We start from the raw sequence: 18,536 nt of genomic DNA, 5'->3' as shown, positions 1-18,536 counted from the left end.
TAGACTAATGATGTATACTAATACACGATGTGCATCATGTAGTTGGAGAAGCATCTAAGACCAGAGGGTCGCTTTAATCTTCAGGATCCTTCACATATTAGTGAGTGATGAAGCCCAATATCCAGTGGATGCGTTATTATCCATGAGCTGGAAAATAGGATGATGCAGAGATGACAAGCCTTCGTTCCAATTGCGCACACATCTATGAATTATGATAAGTAGGGTGATGTCACAGTAGTGTTGGAAGGTACATAAATTTATTAATAGAGATGAGCGAACCTACTCGTTTCGAGTAATTACTCAATCGAGCACCGCGATTTTCGAGTACTTCCGTACTCTGGTGAAAAGATGCGGGGGGAAGCGTGGCGGAGCGGGGGGTAGCAGCGGGGAGCCCTCTCTCTTTCCCTCTCCCCCCCTGCAACCCCCCACTCACCCACGGCGCCCCCCGAATCTTTTCGCCCGAGTACGGAGGTACTCGAAAATCGCGGCGCTTGGGCGAAAAAGGGGCGTGGCCAAGTAGGTTCGCTCATCTCTATTTATTAACATGCAAAAATGGTTGATTGCTTCAAATTTATCAAAGGCATGTGACATGCCTAGCAAGATGCGCCAAATTCATCATATTACCAACTTTTATTGTGCATTTAAAAAAAGGAGTAGAGCGTGTCATTAGTAAATATGGAACCTGGGGAAAGGCCAGAGTAGTGCTGGGCTGCTGATGAATGAGGGGGGAATCACCAATGTGTATTGGGTTAAGCTTTTCAGACTCTGACCTTTTGTCAGACCAATATCTTCTACACATGTAGTGGCCCAGACCTATAGGCCACTTCAGAATGTCTTTCATGTCTGTCTTATGAATTGTTAGCAACTTCTCTATACATGAAGTGTATATGGTGCAGCTCTGCAGTGCTGAAAGGGTTAATGTCTGCAAATGAGCTCTTTCTGGAAATGTATCCTTTTGAGTTGTGAAGATGTGGTCACCTGACCATGCTTTATATTAATGTTTGCAGAGTGTGAGCACAAAGTAGTTCGTAGTCAAGTCTGTCAGTCTGCAAGGAGTCTGGTCTAAGTCAGTTGGAGAGTCAAGACACTTGGAATATCTGTCGATGGGTTTTTGAGGCGCTGTGGCAGTGAGAATGGAAAAGGCTGAAAGGGATCACATGTCTCCCTTGGACATATCTGATCTCAGGAGACCTCGGGATAACTACAAGCTCCTGTGAATGGGTATTGCCATCTCCACAAGTTATCCCTTATGAAGTGGTGAGGGGTTGTGGAGTGGGTTTTAGTGGGATAATGCTGCACTACTCACAACGACCACTATGAAAAGTACAGTATTCTGAGTAAGAGCAGCTGGCAGGAGCAATGGAAACATTGAAGAGCAAATGCCGCCACTTTAATCACTTGATTGGTGGGAGCCGTATGCAGTAGACACCCACAGATCAGATATTGATGGAATCTCCAGAGGATAGACTATCAGTTTAAAAAAAAAAACAACAAATAACTCCTTTTAAATGGTTGGTTCACGCACAGCGGAATTGCTGCAGAATTTCAGATGTGGAATCTGTGCTGAACACACGTACTGTACAATGTAAGTGAACGCATTGGAAATCCGCCTGTGGGAATTAGCCCTAATAGTTGGCAGATAGCAGCAGGGATTATATACCAAGAGAACTGCCTATTCTTTCCCTGATCAGACAGGATGTGAATTTCAGACTACCTAAACCTCACTCATCACACCTCTGCCTTAAAGGAGGTGAGCTGAAGAGCAGCTAGGAAGATGACAAATGGTAGATAAACATTTGACAGGGTACTTGTGCATCTTGTCTCCACCGTAAGTATGGCTGGACCCATGAGTTGGGCCGCACAGTGACAGGGAACACCTATGTAACGCCCCCCAGTGGTGTTGTGTAAGGTTAAGGTTAGTCATAGGGTTAGGGTTAGTCGGGACTTGCAGCTGCATAATGCATTACTGGACGCCATATATGGCAAGGATGCAGCAGCAGGGCCAGCGGAGCGGCGTTTACGAAGTGGATGCAGGCTTACAGCAGCCAGGGGACTTGGAGACACAGAGTGGGGGTGGCTACGTTGACGGCGGCAGAAGACAGTGGTGCACACAGGGACGCAGAGAGTGGCGGCAGCTGCAGCTGGACAGAAGCAGGTATGGCAGTGCTGATGGGAGCCCGACGGGGACAGTTACAGCGGGGGACAGAGACTCAGAGCAGGGAGATGGCAGAGCGGCGGGGGGGAGGGACAGGTAACGGGAGGGAAGCCTGATAGTGCCAGAGACATTACAGCGATGATGGGAGGCCTGCGGGGAGAGTATTATTTAGTTGGTTTTTTTTTAAGACGATAGTTCTGTTTCCTTACAAAACCATCATGATGGCCTCACAGCGGCTTTCCTTGTCCATGGTCCATAGAGTGTTATGTCTGGAGCGGAGTATAGCCCCGTTGGGCTGTGACAAAGGCAGGAAAGTCACCTGTGAGTCTCATTGTACTGTAGAACATTCTGGGAGTTTAGAGGGGAAATATCATCCATACAGGACTAGTCTCAGTAGTCGTCATTGTTACAGGAATTATTTAACCCCTTAGTGACCAAGCCTGTTTGCGCCTTAATGACCAGGCCAAATTTTGCAAATCTGACATGTGTCACTTTAACATGGAAAAACACCAGAAAGGTTTTGCATATCCAAGCGATTCTGACATTGTTTTTTCGCCACATGTTGTGCTTCATTTAGGCGGAAAAAATAGACCGATAGAAATTGTGTTTATTTATTAAAAGCGCCAAAATTGGGAAAATTTTGAAAAAATCGTCATTTTTTCACATTTCCAACTGCAATATCTTAAATATGTGCAAACATAATATAGAAATTTTTGCTAAGATTTATATTTCCACCCGTTTACTTTATTTTGGGCGCACATTGGAAAAACTTTCGTTTTTTTTTAACTATTTAGGAGACGTACAAATTTAACATTACTTTTTAGCATTTTGAGGAACACTTTGTTTTCCTATACCAAGCCGAGATTGGAAAGGCTCATGAGTGTCAGAATAATAGATACCCCCCCAAATGACCTCATTTTAAAAACTACACCCCTTAATGTATTCACTGAGGGGTGTCATGAGTATTTTGACCCCACAGTTTTTTTTCAGGAATTAATTCAATTTAGAGGAGAAAAAGTAAAATTTCATATTTTTGCAAATCTGTCATTTTAAAGACATAATTTTTTCCTATAGTTTACATGAAAATCAGGATTTACACCCCAAAATGGATACCCCTATTTCTGCCGTGTTCAGAAATATACCCATTGTGGCCCTATTGTTATATCTGAGTCCACAACGGGGCCCAAAATGAAAGGAGTAGTCAGTGTCTTTCAAAACAGAAATTTTGCTTGAAGTCCTTTTAGGCCCCATAGCACACATGTAGAGTTCTTGAGCGCCCAAAACCATAGAAAACCCCCACAAATGACCCCATTTTGAAAACTAGACCCCTTAAGGAATTTATCTAGGGGTGTACTGCATATTTTGACCCCACAGTTTTTGAATGAATTCAAACCAAGCAAAAGGAAAAAATTGTGATTTTCGTTTTTTCGGCAATTCTGTCATTTTAAAAACAGCTTTTTTTGTACAGCACACATATGAAGGAAGACTTGCACCCAAAAATGGATACCCCTGTTTGTCCCGTGTTCAGAGACATACCCATTGTGGCCCTAATCTTATGTCTGGATACACAACGGAGCCCAAAATGAAAGGAGCGACCGGTGGCTTTCGGAACACAAATTTTGCTTGAAGTCCTTTTAGGCCCCATTGCCCACTTGTAGAGTTCTTGAGCGCCCAAAACCATAGAGAACCCCCACAAATGACCCCATTTTGAAAACTAGACTCCTTAACGAATTTATCTAAGGGTGTACTGTGCATTTTGACCCCACAGTTTTTGAATAAATTCAAGCAAAGCAAAAGGAAAAAATTAGGATTTTTGTTTTTTTGGCAATTCTGTCATTTTAAAAACAGCTTTTTTTGTACAGCACACATATGAAGGAAGACTTACACCCCAAAATGGATACCCCTGTTTGTGCTGTTTTCAGAAATATACCCATTGTGGCCCTAATCTTATTTCCGCATGCACAACGGGGCCCAAAATAAAAGGAGTAATCGGTGGCTTTCAGAACATAGATTTTGCTTGAAGTCCTTTTAGGCCCCATTGCCCACTTGTAGAGTTCTTGAGCGCCCAAAACCATATAGAACCCCCACAAATGACCCCATTTTGAAAACTAGACCCCTTAACGAATTTATCTAGGGATGTACTGCATATTTTGACCCCACAGTTTTTGAATAAATTTAAGCAAAGCAAAAGGAAAAAAATAGGATTTTCATTTTTTGGGCTATTGTGTCAATTTAAAAACAGTTTTTTTTGTACAGCACACATATAAATGAAGGCTTTCACCCCAAAATGGATACCCCTGTTTGTCCCGTGTTCAGAAACATACCCATTGTGGCCCTAATAGACTTACAGGACCCATGGCTAGGCCTACAATGAAAGGAATACCCGTTGGATTTCAGGGTACAGCTGAATAAATTCCAGGCCCCATTGCCCACTTATAGAGCCATTGAGCGGCCAAAACTATAAAGAACCCCCTCAAATGACCCCATTTTGAAAACTAGACCCCTTAACGAATTCATCTAGGGGTGTACTGCGTATTTTGACCCCACAGTATTTGAATGAATCTAAGCAAAGCAGAAGGAAAAAGTTACGATTTTCAATTTTTTTGGCAATTTTTTCAATTTAAAAACAGTTTTTTTGTACAGTGCACATAGGAATGAAGACGTTCACCCCAAAATGGATACCCCCGTTTGTCCCGAGTTCAGAAACATACCCATTGTGGCCCTAATCTACTTACAGGACGCATGGCAAGGCCTATAAAGGACGGAACACCTGTTGGATTTTAGGGCACAACTGAATAAATTCCAGGCCCCATTGCTTATTTGTACAGAATAAAGATTGACTCCCTAAAAATCCCCCCCCTCCCCCTCAGCGCCCTTTTTGGCGTTCGCAAATCTTAGATAAAAGTAAAAATGTGAACTGTGTAGTATTTCCGAAGACAGGGGTAATTACGGAGGCTGGTTGAATGGGCCCATGGGGCAATAAAACCGGGTATCCCCCCCCCTCCTCTCATGCTTTTTGGGGGTATTTCATGACCTCAGTGGCGGGTATGGGGTGTAAAAAGTGGCGTTCCGTGAGTCTCCGTAAGCTTGATGAGGTGCGGCGGTCTCACACAGAAGGCGCTCAACAAGGTGCTCCTGGAACTGCAGGAAAGCGAGCGTTCCCGGGGCTTCTTGTAAAATACGTATCACAGGTAGCGGTCTGAATAACGCCGGGCTCATGCAGTCGTAGGCGGAATCTGCTTGCGGAGGCCCACAGCGGATCCCATCTGTGAGCCCGGCTGTGACCCTGCGTACGGCTGCGTAATGTACTGCGCATAACTGCCTACTCACACAGGCGGTCATGCACAGTACACCTTTGTTTGTATTTCCCGCACCATCGCTTAGCGATGACGCGGGTACCCGCAGCCCGTATACAATGTAGTTGCGTATGGGCTGCGGGTATATCCACGACCATGGAGCACAATGGGCTCTATGTTGCCGATATCCGCAGTAAAATAGAACCTGCTGCGTTCTCTTTTCTGCGAGTGGATTACACAATTCCAACCCGCTAATGTGAGCGGAATTGTGTAATCCAATGCGATTGATCTGCGTATTACCGCGGATCAGACGCATGCGGAATCCGTCATTCCTATCCGGTCATGTGAGACCGGCCTAAGGTAGATCGCTACCTTTTTATCACGTGACCGGGGACCGCTCAACGAGGCCCCTGGTCACTGCTCCAGGCTCTCTGTGACCGTTGGTCGCTGGGAGCAAGGAGATTTTAAATTTCCTGGGCTCCCTGACTCCTGCGCATGTGTCCGGCTTTTTGCCGGCAATCGCATGTGCAGAATCCTGGAAGGTCCACGGAGGAAGATCGGGTCGGGATTCAAATACGCAGGCCTCCGGTAAAAAGATTCATCTCCTCTCACCGATCGCATCAGTGAGGGGAGATGAAACTTCAAATTTTTTTTTTAACTTTTACGTGATCGCCATTATTGGATAATGGCGAACACGTGACCAGGAACCGCTCACCGCGGACCCCCATTAAATCTCCATGCTCTTGGCTACGTTTTGTAGCCAGGAGCAGGGAGAATTTAAATTATCCTGGCAATCCACAGCTTTTGCGCATGCGCCCGCCATTTTGGCGACGGGCGCGTGTGCAGAAGCTGTGGTAAGGTCCGCGGATAAATCTGGGGGCCTTAGGTACGTACTTTCATCCTCCCTCACGGATATGATCCATGAGGGGAGATGAAACGTACGCTTTTTAAACTTTTAAAAACTTTTTTTTACTTTTTTTTTTTTTTACTTTTTTACACTTTTTTCTCACTTTACATGATCACTGTCATCCATTGGATGACAGTGATCATGTCCCCGGTATAATCTCTCTGCTCCCAGCTACACATGGCAGCCAGAAGCAGAGGGATTTTAAATTTCCCGGGGCTCGAGCCCGTCTGTTCACGCGCCCGATGTCAATCATCGGGCGCGCATGCGCAGACGGGGATTCGGGTCCCGGGACATCGGGACACCGCTGAGGACTGGGGGTGAGTATTTTCACCTCCCCTCATGGATCCGATCCATGAGGGGAGGTGAAACTGACTTTTTTTAAACTTTTTTTAAACTTTTTCGCGATCGCCGCTAACCATTGGATAACGGCGATCGCGGTACCGGGGACCGCTCACCGCAGTCCCCGCTGACATCTCCTGCCTCCCGGCTACCTACAGGAGCCGGGAGCCAGGAGATTTTAAATCTCCCGCGCCGCCGGGCCTTCTGCGCATGCGGCTGACGTAATGCCGCCTGGCGCGCATGCGCAGAAGACCGGCTTCGGGCCCCGGAGCGGCAGGAGAGCGGGGAGCAGCGTGCCAGACCTGGGTGAGTAATTTCAGCTGCTCCGATGGATCCGATCCATCAGAGCAGCTGAATCTTTAACTTTTATGTACGTTTATTTACTTTTTTTGCGATCGGCGCTATCCATTGCATAGCGCCGATCGCAATGCCGGGGGGGGGCTCCGAACAGCCCGGGATGACAGCTCCATGCTGTCAGCTACCTGCGGACACCGACAGCATGGAGCTGTCACGTCCACAGCCCGAGGGGCACTATTCTCTGCAGGAAGCATGTTTTTACGTCCTCAGAGAATAGAGCCCACTTCGGGAGGACGTAAAAACACTATGGGCTGGTCGTTAAGGGGTTAAGGCAAGAAAACTCCTGGGTCTAAATACAGTGGAAAACCCAACTTGCGAACATTTAGGCGTTTTCAAGCTTCTTTAGGAGCCTCGTGTGGCGCAGAGTGTTAAGGCAGCAGAAATGCAGTCCAAGGGACTTTACTTTACCTTAGCTTTTGATGCCAACGTTAATTTCTGATTATGTTCAAGTGTATATAAGGACAACCAAGTAGAATTTGACTCTCTTTCTGCTCCAAGCTTAATTTCCTGTAGTAAAGGCAGTTGCATGCCTTTGTCGTATGTGATAACCGATAAGCAATATTCAGTCTATCAAGACTTGGTAAAGCCTCGTTCACACGAGCGTGTTTTTAGCACAGAATAGGTGCGTGAAAAAATCCCGTCTGATAGAAAACCATCGGTTCTATAGAAGCGTTCACTTCACATAAAGGAATTTTAGACTTGTAAAAAACTCACAACTTCAAAAGATAGGACAGGCGTGACTACAGCGCACGCATCTAAGATCTGTGCTGCAAGAAAAGATTGGACCTGACCTATCTTTGCTGCGTACTGTGCGGGAGTTTTCATAAACTCCTATGGGAGCAGGACAAAAAGGGAGGGGGGAGGGAGTTTAGCTGGGAACCACGCTCGGAAAAGAAGACAGGGGTTTGTAGTTTAGACATTTGAAGTCATTAGGAAGATTTCTGCCAACTGAGGGAATTCCATATGCCACTAAACACCAGAAGCACATTTTAAATGTCCCATGCTAAACTCCTGTTAGTCACTGTGGGGATGAGGGGAAGCCCAGAGGGTTCCATTCATCTCTCTGGCATTTCTCTTAATCCCCACGGGGACTAACAGGAGTTTACAGAAGGACATAAAAAATTTGCTGCCCAGAAGTACATTTAAAATGTCCCACTGTAAGCAGCAGAGCAATTGCCCAGCAGACGGAGGGGGAAGGGGGGGCGGTAGGGGTCTACCGACCTCTCTCCCAAGCATCGGGTTCCCCAAGGGATTTCCTTATAGCAGGGAGAGAGAGGGGGGTAGGGTTAGAGGGCTTCCTCTGACAGCGGGGGTGGGACTAGATGGATCTGCCCCTCTAGCCCCACCTCCTCTCAAGTTGCAATGGGGAAATCCAAGGGAGGAGACCTCTGACCCAACCCCCCCACCACCACCACCACCACCACCTCCATCCCTCTGCACTGATATTTCCCTGGGATTGCATGTAGCCCCACCCCCTCTCTCCCTATAGCAGAGAGACATAGCGGGGCTATAGGGTATTAACCCAAAGAGCGCAGCTGTCAGTTAATCCCCCATAGCCCTGCTTTCTCTCTCCCTGCTATGGGGAAATCCCAAAGCCCTGCAGGGCTTCTTCTCTTTCTCTTCCTGGAGCAGTTGCGCTTTTTTTTTAAGCAACATGCTGCTCTAGTGAACGAGCGATTTTTCATGTGAGTGAAGCCCTGGTCTTCACACGATTTTTTTTTTAGTGCAGTATAGATGTAATTTTTTTTTTTTTTTTTTTTTTTAAATTTATGTATTTTATTTATTTTTTATATCCCCCCCCCCCCCCCCCCCCTCCCCATGCAGCACTTTTTTTTTTTCTGGTACTTGCAGCCGGATCTGTGATGGAACCTCTGGCCAAAGATGTGAAATCACCTTCAGGTAGTCCAAGTTGAAAATATACATTGAATGACCGCTGTACTAGAGACACCCATCAAGTAAGACGGTAGGTCTTTTTTTTTGCCTTCAGAACCGCAGCAGTTTATCATGATGTAGATTCCACTAGGTGTTGAAATCATTCTGCAGAAATACTGGCCCAGGCGGACAGAATAGCTTCTTGCAGTTGGAGCAAATTAAATGGAGGTACTGACATGCTCTGAACATTTGATAGAAAGGATTCAGTGATTCATGCTGCTTGTGATGAATTGTAATCTTTCCATCTGAAGAGTCAAGCTGGTGTGTGTGCTGACTTAGGCTGGATCTCACTGCGGAATCCGACCCTATGCCCGGCTGGTGACCACTGTGTACCTGTCCGGATGCTGCTTCTCTGTGCTGCGGATGTGCCAGCCGACGCACATGTGCAGTACAGATAATGACACAGATCCCGCGGGCTTTCCGCAATAATCATTGCGGAAGGGCCGCTGGTCAGAGGGCTTCCATTGACTTCATTGACCTCTTTCCCCATGCTTCCTTAAACCTAGCTTTCTTTCTTAAAACCCCCAAGGAGTACTTGAGCCCTGACTAAAATGGGCTGCTAACCGCCTTCCTCCTCTGGAATTGGGCCCCCCTTACTGCCTCGCTCCATCGCTGCCTCTAATCTGGCCTGTAACCTGGAAATAAAAATGTCTATACCGATATGATTTAGGTGGACGCTGTCTTCGCGCAATGTGCTCCATTCAATATTCTCCAGTTCCCAATGGTGAATGGCGATCCCTCCTAACTCTTGAACGAACTTCGACATTTTAGCATTTACTACTTTTCTAACAGTGTCAATAGCCTCCGGTAGTCTGGCTCCTCTCCACACCCATCTTCATTCTATGTTGGACCATACAAATATCACGTCCTCGAAACACTTGCATCATTACCAACAACTCATTCATCTTCACGTAGCCCAGGTCTTTTTACCCTGCGTGTATTAGCAGGATCACCCAGTGTTGCGCGCATTTGCTGATGCGTATGACTTCTGGGAATAGTCTAAACCATCACAGGCCTCTAATGCCTAACCAGTGCACAGTTGCTCCTTTGAGTCCCAGTCCTCCTCCGACTGGTCGAATTAACGCCCGCCTCTCCGCCTAGTGCATGTATGATTGGCTGATGATTCAGATCTGCCATGTATCCACTGAAACAAGTAACCCAGTAAGAAGCAATCGCTCAACAATACACCGTCCTTACCTTTTTATAGACTAACAAAAACGCAACCGCTACCCAGAGTCTAAACTTTCGCACTATAATGTACTCGCTCTAATTTGCCCACAACCTTCAGATCCGGCCTAATGTAGGACTTGTACACGTCGGACTTCTATCTGCCCAGGCATTATATACCCTCCTCGCCAACCCCGCAGTCGTACGCCATGGTCGCCACACCGACCCGAAAAGAATGCATGCCAAACTCCTTGGCTTGCAAGCCCACTCTGACTAAAGCCACATCCAAAACCACAGAACACTGAAAACGCGGTAGCGGGAGGCCTGACGCGTGCACTAGAAAATGTTCGGAGGTTGTTCTTTGGGAGATGTACTGTTTTATTTACCAAACAGGGCAGCAGGCTGAACCCAGTGCTGAGATGGAAATCCATTCCTCCCTTCCGTACACGACCTTTTTTGACTATCTGATGCATACCTGGACCTTGCCTTCGTCAACTATCAAATCCATCTGCCTGAGGCCCCCACCAGCTTGCTTCTGCCCGCAGGTACAAGCTCACCTATCCTCAGGGCTGCAAAAACGGCTAATGAAAAACCCACTTGAAACAAATGCGTCTCCGACACATCCGTACATATAGTTTCTAAAACCTCTAACAGCGAGACCAATACTGGAAAGGTAATAGGGCGGCGGCTATCTACCCGTTCCCGCTCCTTCTTCCAGCCTTTTATAATCTGCCTGAACACGGAAGCTTTTGTGACGTCAACCTCCCCGTATAATTTTCACAAAAAGCTTACCTCCGCTAGATGCCTCTTCGCTACCCCTACCGACACCTCTTTTTTGCACAAATCCGACTATGTCTAAAACCACTGACCTCGCCACATTCCCCTTTTGTAGTATCTCTCCTGTATAGCCAAACCACCTTGTCCATACTGCACTGTAACTTTTCCAAGTGGCTTCGGCCACCAAGGCTCGCACCAATTTTAACAGTTATCCTCTGCCATGCCCCATAAGAAAGTAGGGCAACATACCCCCTCGGCCTCCGCCGTCTGGTGGAGTCCCCTGAAAACCACCACCTGTGAACGAGACAGAGAGTCAGCAACCCCAAACCACCACCTGTGAATGAGACAGAGAGTCAGCAACCCCATTCTCCAAACCCGGTATATGTTTTGCTCTTAAGCACACGTTGAACCGTTCATTTGCATTGTGACACAGAGACCACTTTGGTGTCCGTTTTCTCTCTTAAGCACACGTTCAATTGTAAACATCTCATAACCACGTGCCGCAGCACCGCCAAAACCAGGGGGGAAGGAGAGCATTGCCTGTTGATCCCGCTTTTATCCCCACTATTTCTAATGACAGCTGACAAGAAAAAACATGGCCCATTGGAATTACCTTACACGCAAAATTTAGCAGGCTCACTTTCCACTTCGTCCACCATCCGCGGAATAATTTGTCATCTGGTAACCAGAAAACCACGAAGACCATGTCGATTTGTATGCCCAAGAAGACTAAGAACAACACGGGCCCCACTGTTTTTTCTTCTGAGAACAGGATGCCCAACTGACCCATTAACCTCTGAAACGTGGACAACAAAAAGGTATAGTCTGTCGATGCTTTGGGGCCAATGAACAAAAAATCGTCTAGTTAGTGTATTAACGATGTTAAACCCGTCTCGTATTTTAACCCTTTCAAATCCACTGTCTGACGTCTAAAAACATTCTGATTGAAGGCTGTACAGCTCCGATGTCGGAAGACCTCCAGCCAGGTAGTCTTACTGTACATTAGTGGCCGCTCTGTTGTGGCGGGCCTCTCCAGCATGTCCCATACCGCAGTACTGGCTCTAGCCAGCAGATGGCGCCATTATATAATGACAGAAAGAGAAAGTACCTGGGAAACCCTGAATCTAAAATTGGATTGCAAAGGGTTAACATCCACTCCAGGAATGAACGGAATAACTCAAAATAAAAACACAAGATCGAGCAACCCATCGGTAAACACATATCTATGAAAAATTTACCGCCAAGCCTGCATCCTAACAAATGGAAGCAGTCGGGGTGCAACGGCAACAGGCAAAAAGCTGAGTCGATGACAGTCTTCGCCAATTGAGCCCCTGCCCCCTCAGCCTGTAACAACTGTACAGCCCGGTCAAAAGACTTATAGGAGACCACGGCCTGCTTTTTTGATATGCTATCATTTACCAACTCCCCTTCGGGATAGGATAAATGATGGATCAGCAGGAATTTGCCTGTTTCTTTCTTGAGAACCAGTCCCAATGAAGAAACCCACAAGTTCACGAAAAGTGGACCACTGGTTCCCCCTGCATAATGGCCTCCCTCTTCCGGCGCGGCTGACCTCCTCTTCTCTACCTGCAGATTCTGCCTCAAGCACTTCTACACTCTCCGCCGGTACTGCTGCTGGATCCTCTTTCCCGACTGGCACGCCATCAAAATCTGCTCCAGCCAAGCCATCCTGCCCTGCTTCACTGCTGCCCGGATCTATTCTTGCAGACTCTCCCGTCTTGGGGCTTCTCTCCATGTCTTGGGGCTTCTTTTAGATCAACATGTTTTCCTCCTCTCCAAACAAATTACTGGTGTCAACTATATAGTTTAGAAATTCTGATTCGCCTTCTTTGGCCAATAGCTTTTGCATTTCATCTGTAACTAAAGGATTGGAAACAGGACCAATGTGGTCTTTCAGGTTAGAAGGGTCCGCAAAGGCTGGAAAGGAAGGCATTTTCTGAATGTCTGACACTGTTTTCCGCAGAGCTATGTGAGTGCTGTATACGTCAACAAGCTGCGCTAACAGTCCTCTGTGCATAACCCTAAAATATAAAGAAGAAAAATTCATTAATGAGCGTACAAAATATATTTTATATTTAAAAGAAGGTCACAGTCAAATCATTGCGGGAAAACAATGCAGTTTTGAATAGATTTTGCACAAATCACAGCAAAGTACCCAGTTTGACAGCAAATATTGGGAGCACCTGAATACTCTAAGGTGTAGGACAACCATGCCTGCCCTACTATGGAGGATTCACCCCCTTACACTGTTAATGTGTTTGTTTCTTGATCCCGGATTGATGATCACATAGTGTAAAAGCTTGTTGAACAACGTATTCTAAAACTACGGGCGCTAATATGAAGTTGGGCCCCTTTTTCTGATTTATCAGCCTGCTCTCTCCTGGGAAGGCTATGGGTGTCTGGGAATTTGTGCACATTCAGCCAAAGGAGTGTTTGTAAGGTCAGGTACAAAAGCTGGACGAAAAGGTCTGACTATTCAGTTCATCTCAAAGTTTGTTTGATGGGGTTGAGGTCTGTGCAGGCCACTCAAGATCGCCCAAACACATGGACCTTGCTTTGTGTGCGGTCATGCTGGGACAGGAAATGGTCTTCCCCAAATTGTTACCACAAAGTTGGAAGCATGCAGTTGTAAATGCTGTAGTTTAAAACAAAAAAACACATTTTAGACATTATTCTTCACTGGAAATAAGGGACCTAGCCGAAACCCTTAAAGGGGATCTATCATTGGGTTCATGCTGCCCGAACTAAAAGCAGCATGTATCTAGAACAGGTATGCCTATTAGTCCCGTGGATGTTTTATTCTGAAACACTGTGGCATTTCAGGAAGGGGCGATGCATTTCAATGGGCGACGCACAGCGTTTAAAAACACTGAAACGCCCAAAAATAGAACAGACATCGCTTGAAAAACGCAGCACTTTAACGCTTGTCCGAGGAGCCCCATTGAAATGAGTGGCAGCGTTGTACAGCGTTTAACGCAGCGCTAAAAGTGCAGCATTAAACGCTGAAAAAAATGCCTGTGTGAGGGAGGCCTAAAGGAGTACTGCCATGAGGATCCACTTCAATGGGGAGGGCCACGTGCAGCCATCTGGAAGCCAGGACCTCTACTTTCCTGATAGGTGAGGGTCCCATAAGAGAAAGCATATGCTATTAACGCTTTCCAATCCACTGATGACATTATGATTTAAGGCCGCCTGCAGACGAGCGGGTCGGATCCGGCAGCGAGAAATCTCGCCGCGCGATCCGACCCCAGAGCCTGCAGGGACGAGCGCGTACTCACCCGCGCCTGGCGGCCCCGGCTCTTTGATGTGCCGGCTGCCGCGCAGCCGGCGCATGCGGAGACCGGAGCCGGCGGCCAGGTGAGTGCGTGCCCGGCAGAAAATTAGAACATGCCGCGGTTTGTTTGCCGCGCGAGATTTCGCGCGGCCAAACCGCGGCCGTCTGCATAGGAGTGCGTATTGTAATGCACTCCTATGCAGACTTTCAGCGGCGGAAATCCCGCGGGAAATCCCGCGGCGGGATTTCCGCTCGTCTGCAGGCGGCCTAAGGCTGTACAGCTCAGATGTTGAAAGACGTCCGTGGGTTTTTTGTTTTTTTTTTAACTGTAAATTGCCAGCCTCTCTGCTGTTGGAGCCTATCCAACGTTTCACCTCATGCAGTACTGGCTTTAGCCAGCAGATAGCGCCGTTGTATAACAGCAAAAAAAAAAGTAATCCCCCTAGGAAAACCAGGATACAAATTGGATTGGAAAGGTTACAAATGAGCGTATGGCTATTTTTATTGATTATAACATGGGTGTATGCGGCACCCGCTGGAGGGGAGAGGAGACCAGCGACACTCGCAAAACCCCCGCTCACCACATTAGGAGCACTTGCCCTTCCAGACGCCGCAGGCATAGTGGCATACCCCCGCACCCTTAATACAGACTACCATTGGTCCTCAACTTCCCACCATTCCTGGCGGAGACACCTGCAAGGCGACCATTGAACTTGTGCGGCCCAGCACACCTAGAGGCCGCTCTTTGGATCTGTGACAGGCTCGCAGGCTACTTGGGCCCTGACAACTGAAGGGGGAAGGGACCTCACCTAGAAGACATGGACACCCCCCTTACAGCCTCCCCACCACTGTCTGGGACCTCTGACAACACAGAGATGGCACGGGCAAGCATAGTGGCACAGGAGGTTTTTAAAGTAGGTTGGAAGTACTACATAAATCCATAAATTCGTTCCTGTCACAAATTACGGACAACACCCAAAGGTTGACTGAAATGGAGACGATGGGGTGGTATCAGCCCCAGACAGCTGTGCATAGACAAAGGGGGGGGGGGGGGGGCATCCACAAATGTGATGACATTTGTACATGATTTTGCAGGATACACCTGAGGCTTAGTAATAAACAGGTGGATCATGGAAGGCTCACTGGGAAATGAGGGGGAAGGGGATGTATGTGTTCAAACGCCCACTAGGCAGATAGTCCAGGAGACAGTAAGCACCCCTGTCAGATGCGCTGATTGCAATGGATTAATTTATAAGAGTGTCGATAACTTAGACAATAGAGACACAGTAATGACAGATGACAGAACATTTTCACATACGCACACAGTTACTGGACTGGAACAGTGTACAGAGTTTATACAAGTTAACATTGAAAATGACAATCTCCGCAAGCAACTTTATGCTCCGACACTAGACATCCAGGAAAGGAGAAAGACTATAACACAGCTGAGAAAGATATAGGTCGCTGTATAGACAGCTTACGGTCCAGCATAAAAGGTTAATATTACTGACTTGTTACCCTGCTGTACTGGTGAGACATCTGAATACAGAGTGTGGGAGCCCTCCACGCTGCCCTCTCACATAATGTGTTCATAATGCAGTATTCTATGTCTTCTCGTTATCTGAGCTGTTGATAGAATTTCCTTTTACATTTAATAACTGCATATCTATATAATATTTGTATTTGGTTTATATGTTTTGTTTTCTGCCTCTCTCACAACCAGTAGGTGGCCACTGCTGTAGATGGCTGAGGATACCAGGAACATGGCAGGTACAGCGGTATACAGCAGTCACACAGAATGAGGTAACAAAAGCAGAACCATTTCCACCTCCTCTGTCAGCACAGGAGGCGGAAGTGAAGGCCCTGACAGAAGCATGGAGAGCGGCAGAGGGTAAGACAGCAGACATATACACAGATTACGGCCTAATATGCAGGCTCTTATGTTGCTTACATAGCTAGGGATAATAAAGGAGAACTGTATAGAAGCAAAAGGAAACACACATGTGGGCGCTGCTGCCAAGGCAGCTGTGGTAAGACCTAGGGAAGAGGGTTAGGTCAACGTCCAAACCTGTAACCCCAGCCCCTCCAGTGAGTTTGATAACTGAGCCGCTGGACAAAGGCAGGGGCAAGCCAGACGGACACCGGCCTGTGGGAAGAGACCACTGCTTATGTCTCTCTCTCATGCCCTCTACTCAATGATGGCCCATTGTGCACACGGAGAAACACACCAGTCAAAGACTGATATGTGAAACCTTGTGTCTCAACATTGGATTGTTCCTGGATTCAGCATGGTCGCTGCCAGGTATACCCAGGAGCATATGACCTGTGCTTTACATACATAGGGAGAGTAGTGAAGGCAGCACAGAGGCACACACCTGAGCCGCTATAACCACTTCTAAAGGTTGCAAATTTGTATATGTATATATATTATGCTATATCTATGTTGACAGCTTATCTGTATACGTTAAGGCCTGTCCAATCAGGTATCGTTTTGCCACTACAGAGGTAGCAGCCAAATTGTTGAACGATGTAATTTTGTGGGTATGGGATACCAGAGACAATAGAAATAACGGCTTTTCACATTCCCTGCCACCCTTCCTTTGCATTGTATCCCCTTTGGATTAGCTTCCAGTACAGGGCGGTACTTTCAGCAGCAGTTGCAGATACAGTATGCTACTTTCTGTAGAAACATTCATATTTGATGCATAAACAAGTGTTTGCTTCCCTTCCAGATCCTGACTCCGTGTATACAACACATGTTCTGGAGCCAGGATATTGGAAACATGTTCTGATGACAACAGCCACTTCAGTGAAGCCTGAAGGGAAAACAAACTGGGTTCACACTGGTCACTGCCAGAGAGTGACCGGGGGCAGGAGAGTAATCATGTATCATTATATCCTTTGTAAAATAAATGTAATGCTTATCCTCATAATAATAATAATGGGGAAGGCGTAATGGTATGACACCCTACTGGAAGCAATAGGTATTGCAGTGGAAGTACTGAACCTCACTGATATGATCTCAGGCCAGAGCAAATGAGGCTCGGGCAGTAAATCTACAGGCCCAGTGGACGCCATCCATTTATTCTCCTCAGTGTTTAATGTTTGGATTGTGATAAAATGTGTTAAGAATTTTAAAATGCTAGCTTAGCTACTCATCTTAATTTGCTTAAATATTAGAGCGTTAATGCTATAGAATGTAGGTTGAGAGATGTGTATATACTCAGTCTAACTTAATGACCAATAATGAGCCTTTGTGAAGAAATATTATCAGATCGATTGAAAAACACTTTTAAATCACACATTGAGACTGGGAAGCAGACAATTAAAACTTTAAAAGGTCTAATATTTCTATGTGTTCTTCTAACATTGTGGAATTGTTGTCCCTCTAGTATCATCTCCAAGGAGAAATCTCCATGATGACTATCATACTGGTTGACCTGATCTATGAAGCTATTGAGCCATAGAGCAAAGCAGCAAGTACTGTGAATTATGGACAGCTGAACAAAGATGGACTGTACTTTGAAATGTGTTTCCTAAACACCTCTTTACAATGTTGTGTTCTGCTTCTGCTTGTCTCATGAAGACACACGCATGCTCCTTCTCCTACCCAGGGATAGCATAGCTGCCATAGGTTCCAGCGAGGGGATGCCCTACGGGGTGTTACCTTGTATGGGTAAAGGGTGTGGACTCCTGAAAAGAGCCCAAGGCGTTTATGCCCTTCTCCCAGTGTTAGGTAAGGCAACCTGCCCTGTAGGATAGTTTAGTTTGGGGTCGCGAAGGAGAGTAAGATATTTGCGTGGTATAACATAGTAGGACAGCAGAAGTGATCTCAAAACAGTGGAAACAATGAAGATACATATTTGTGTCATGATAATAAAATTGTATATGTGTCTTTGAATTAACATATATTGAAATATTAAGAGTAGCAGTAATAGGGCTGGTCTGGAAGATAATAAAGTGTTGCGTTTCTTGAAAATTTAAACTTTAGGAGTTAGAGTATAGTGTGTGAAGCTTTAGGAGTTGACATATCAAGTTAAAAACCCTTTCTGCCTTCTCCTCGAGGGTCCTTGATGAGGAGCAGTGCAGGAGTGTATCTGCACCCGATGTGTCTGATGATCGGGTGCAGATGCACTCCTGCACTGCAGTGTTGGGCCTGTCCCGACATCGGAGCTGTGGAGGGAAATGATGTTGTCGGGGCAGGCCCGACATTGGATTGGAAAGGGTTAAGAGCGTACAGGATGATTCCTTAGATAGGACAGGCCCTTCTATATAGCCAGCTCTAATCACACATGCGCTGCTGACACTAAT

Source organism: Eleutherodactylus coqui, chromosome 4 (assembly GCF_035609145.1).
Source record: "Eleutherodactylus coqui strain aEleCoq1 chromosome 4, aEleCoq1.hap1, whole genome shotgun sequence".
NCBI lineage: Eukaryota > Metazoa > Chordata > Amphibia > Anura > Eleutherodactylidae > Eleutherodactylus > Eleutherodactylus coqui.
Note: the sequence above shows the minus strand (reverse complement) of the source record.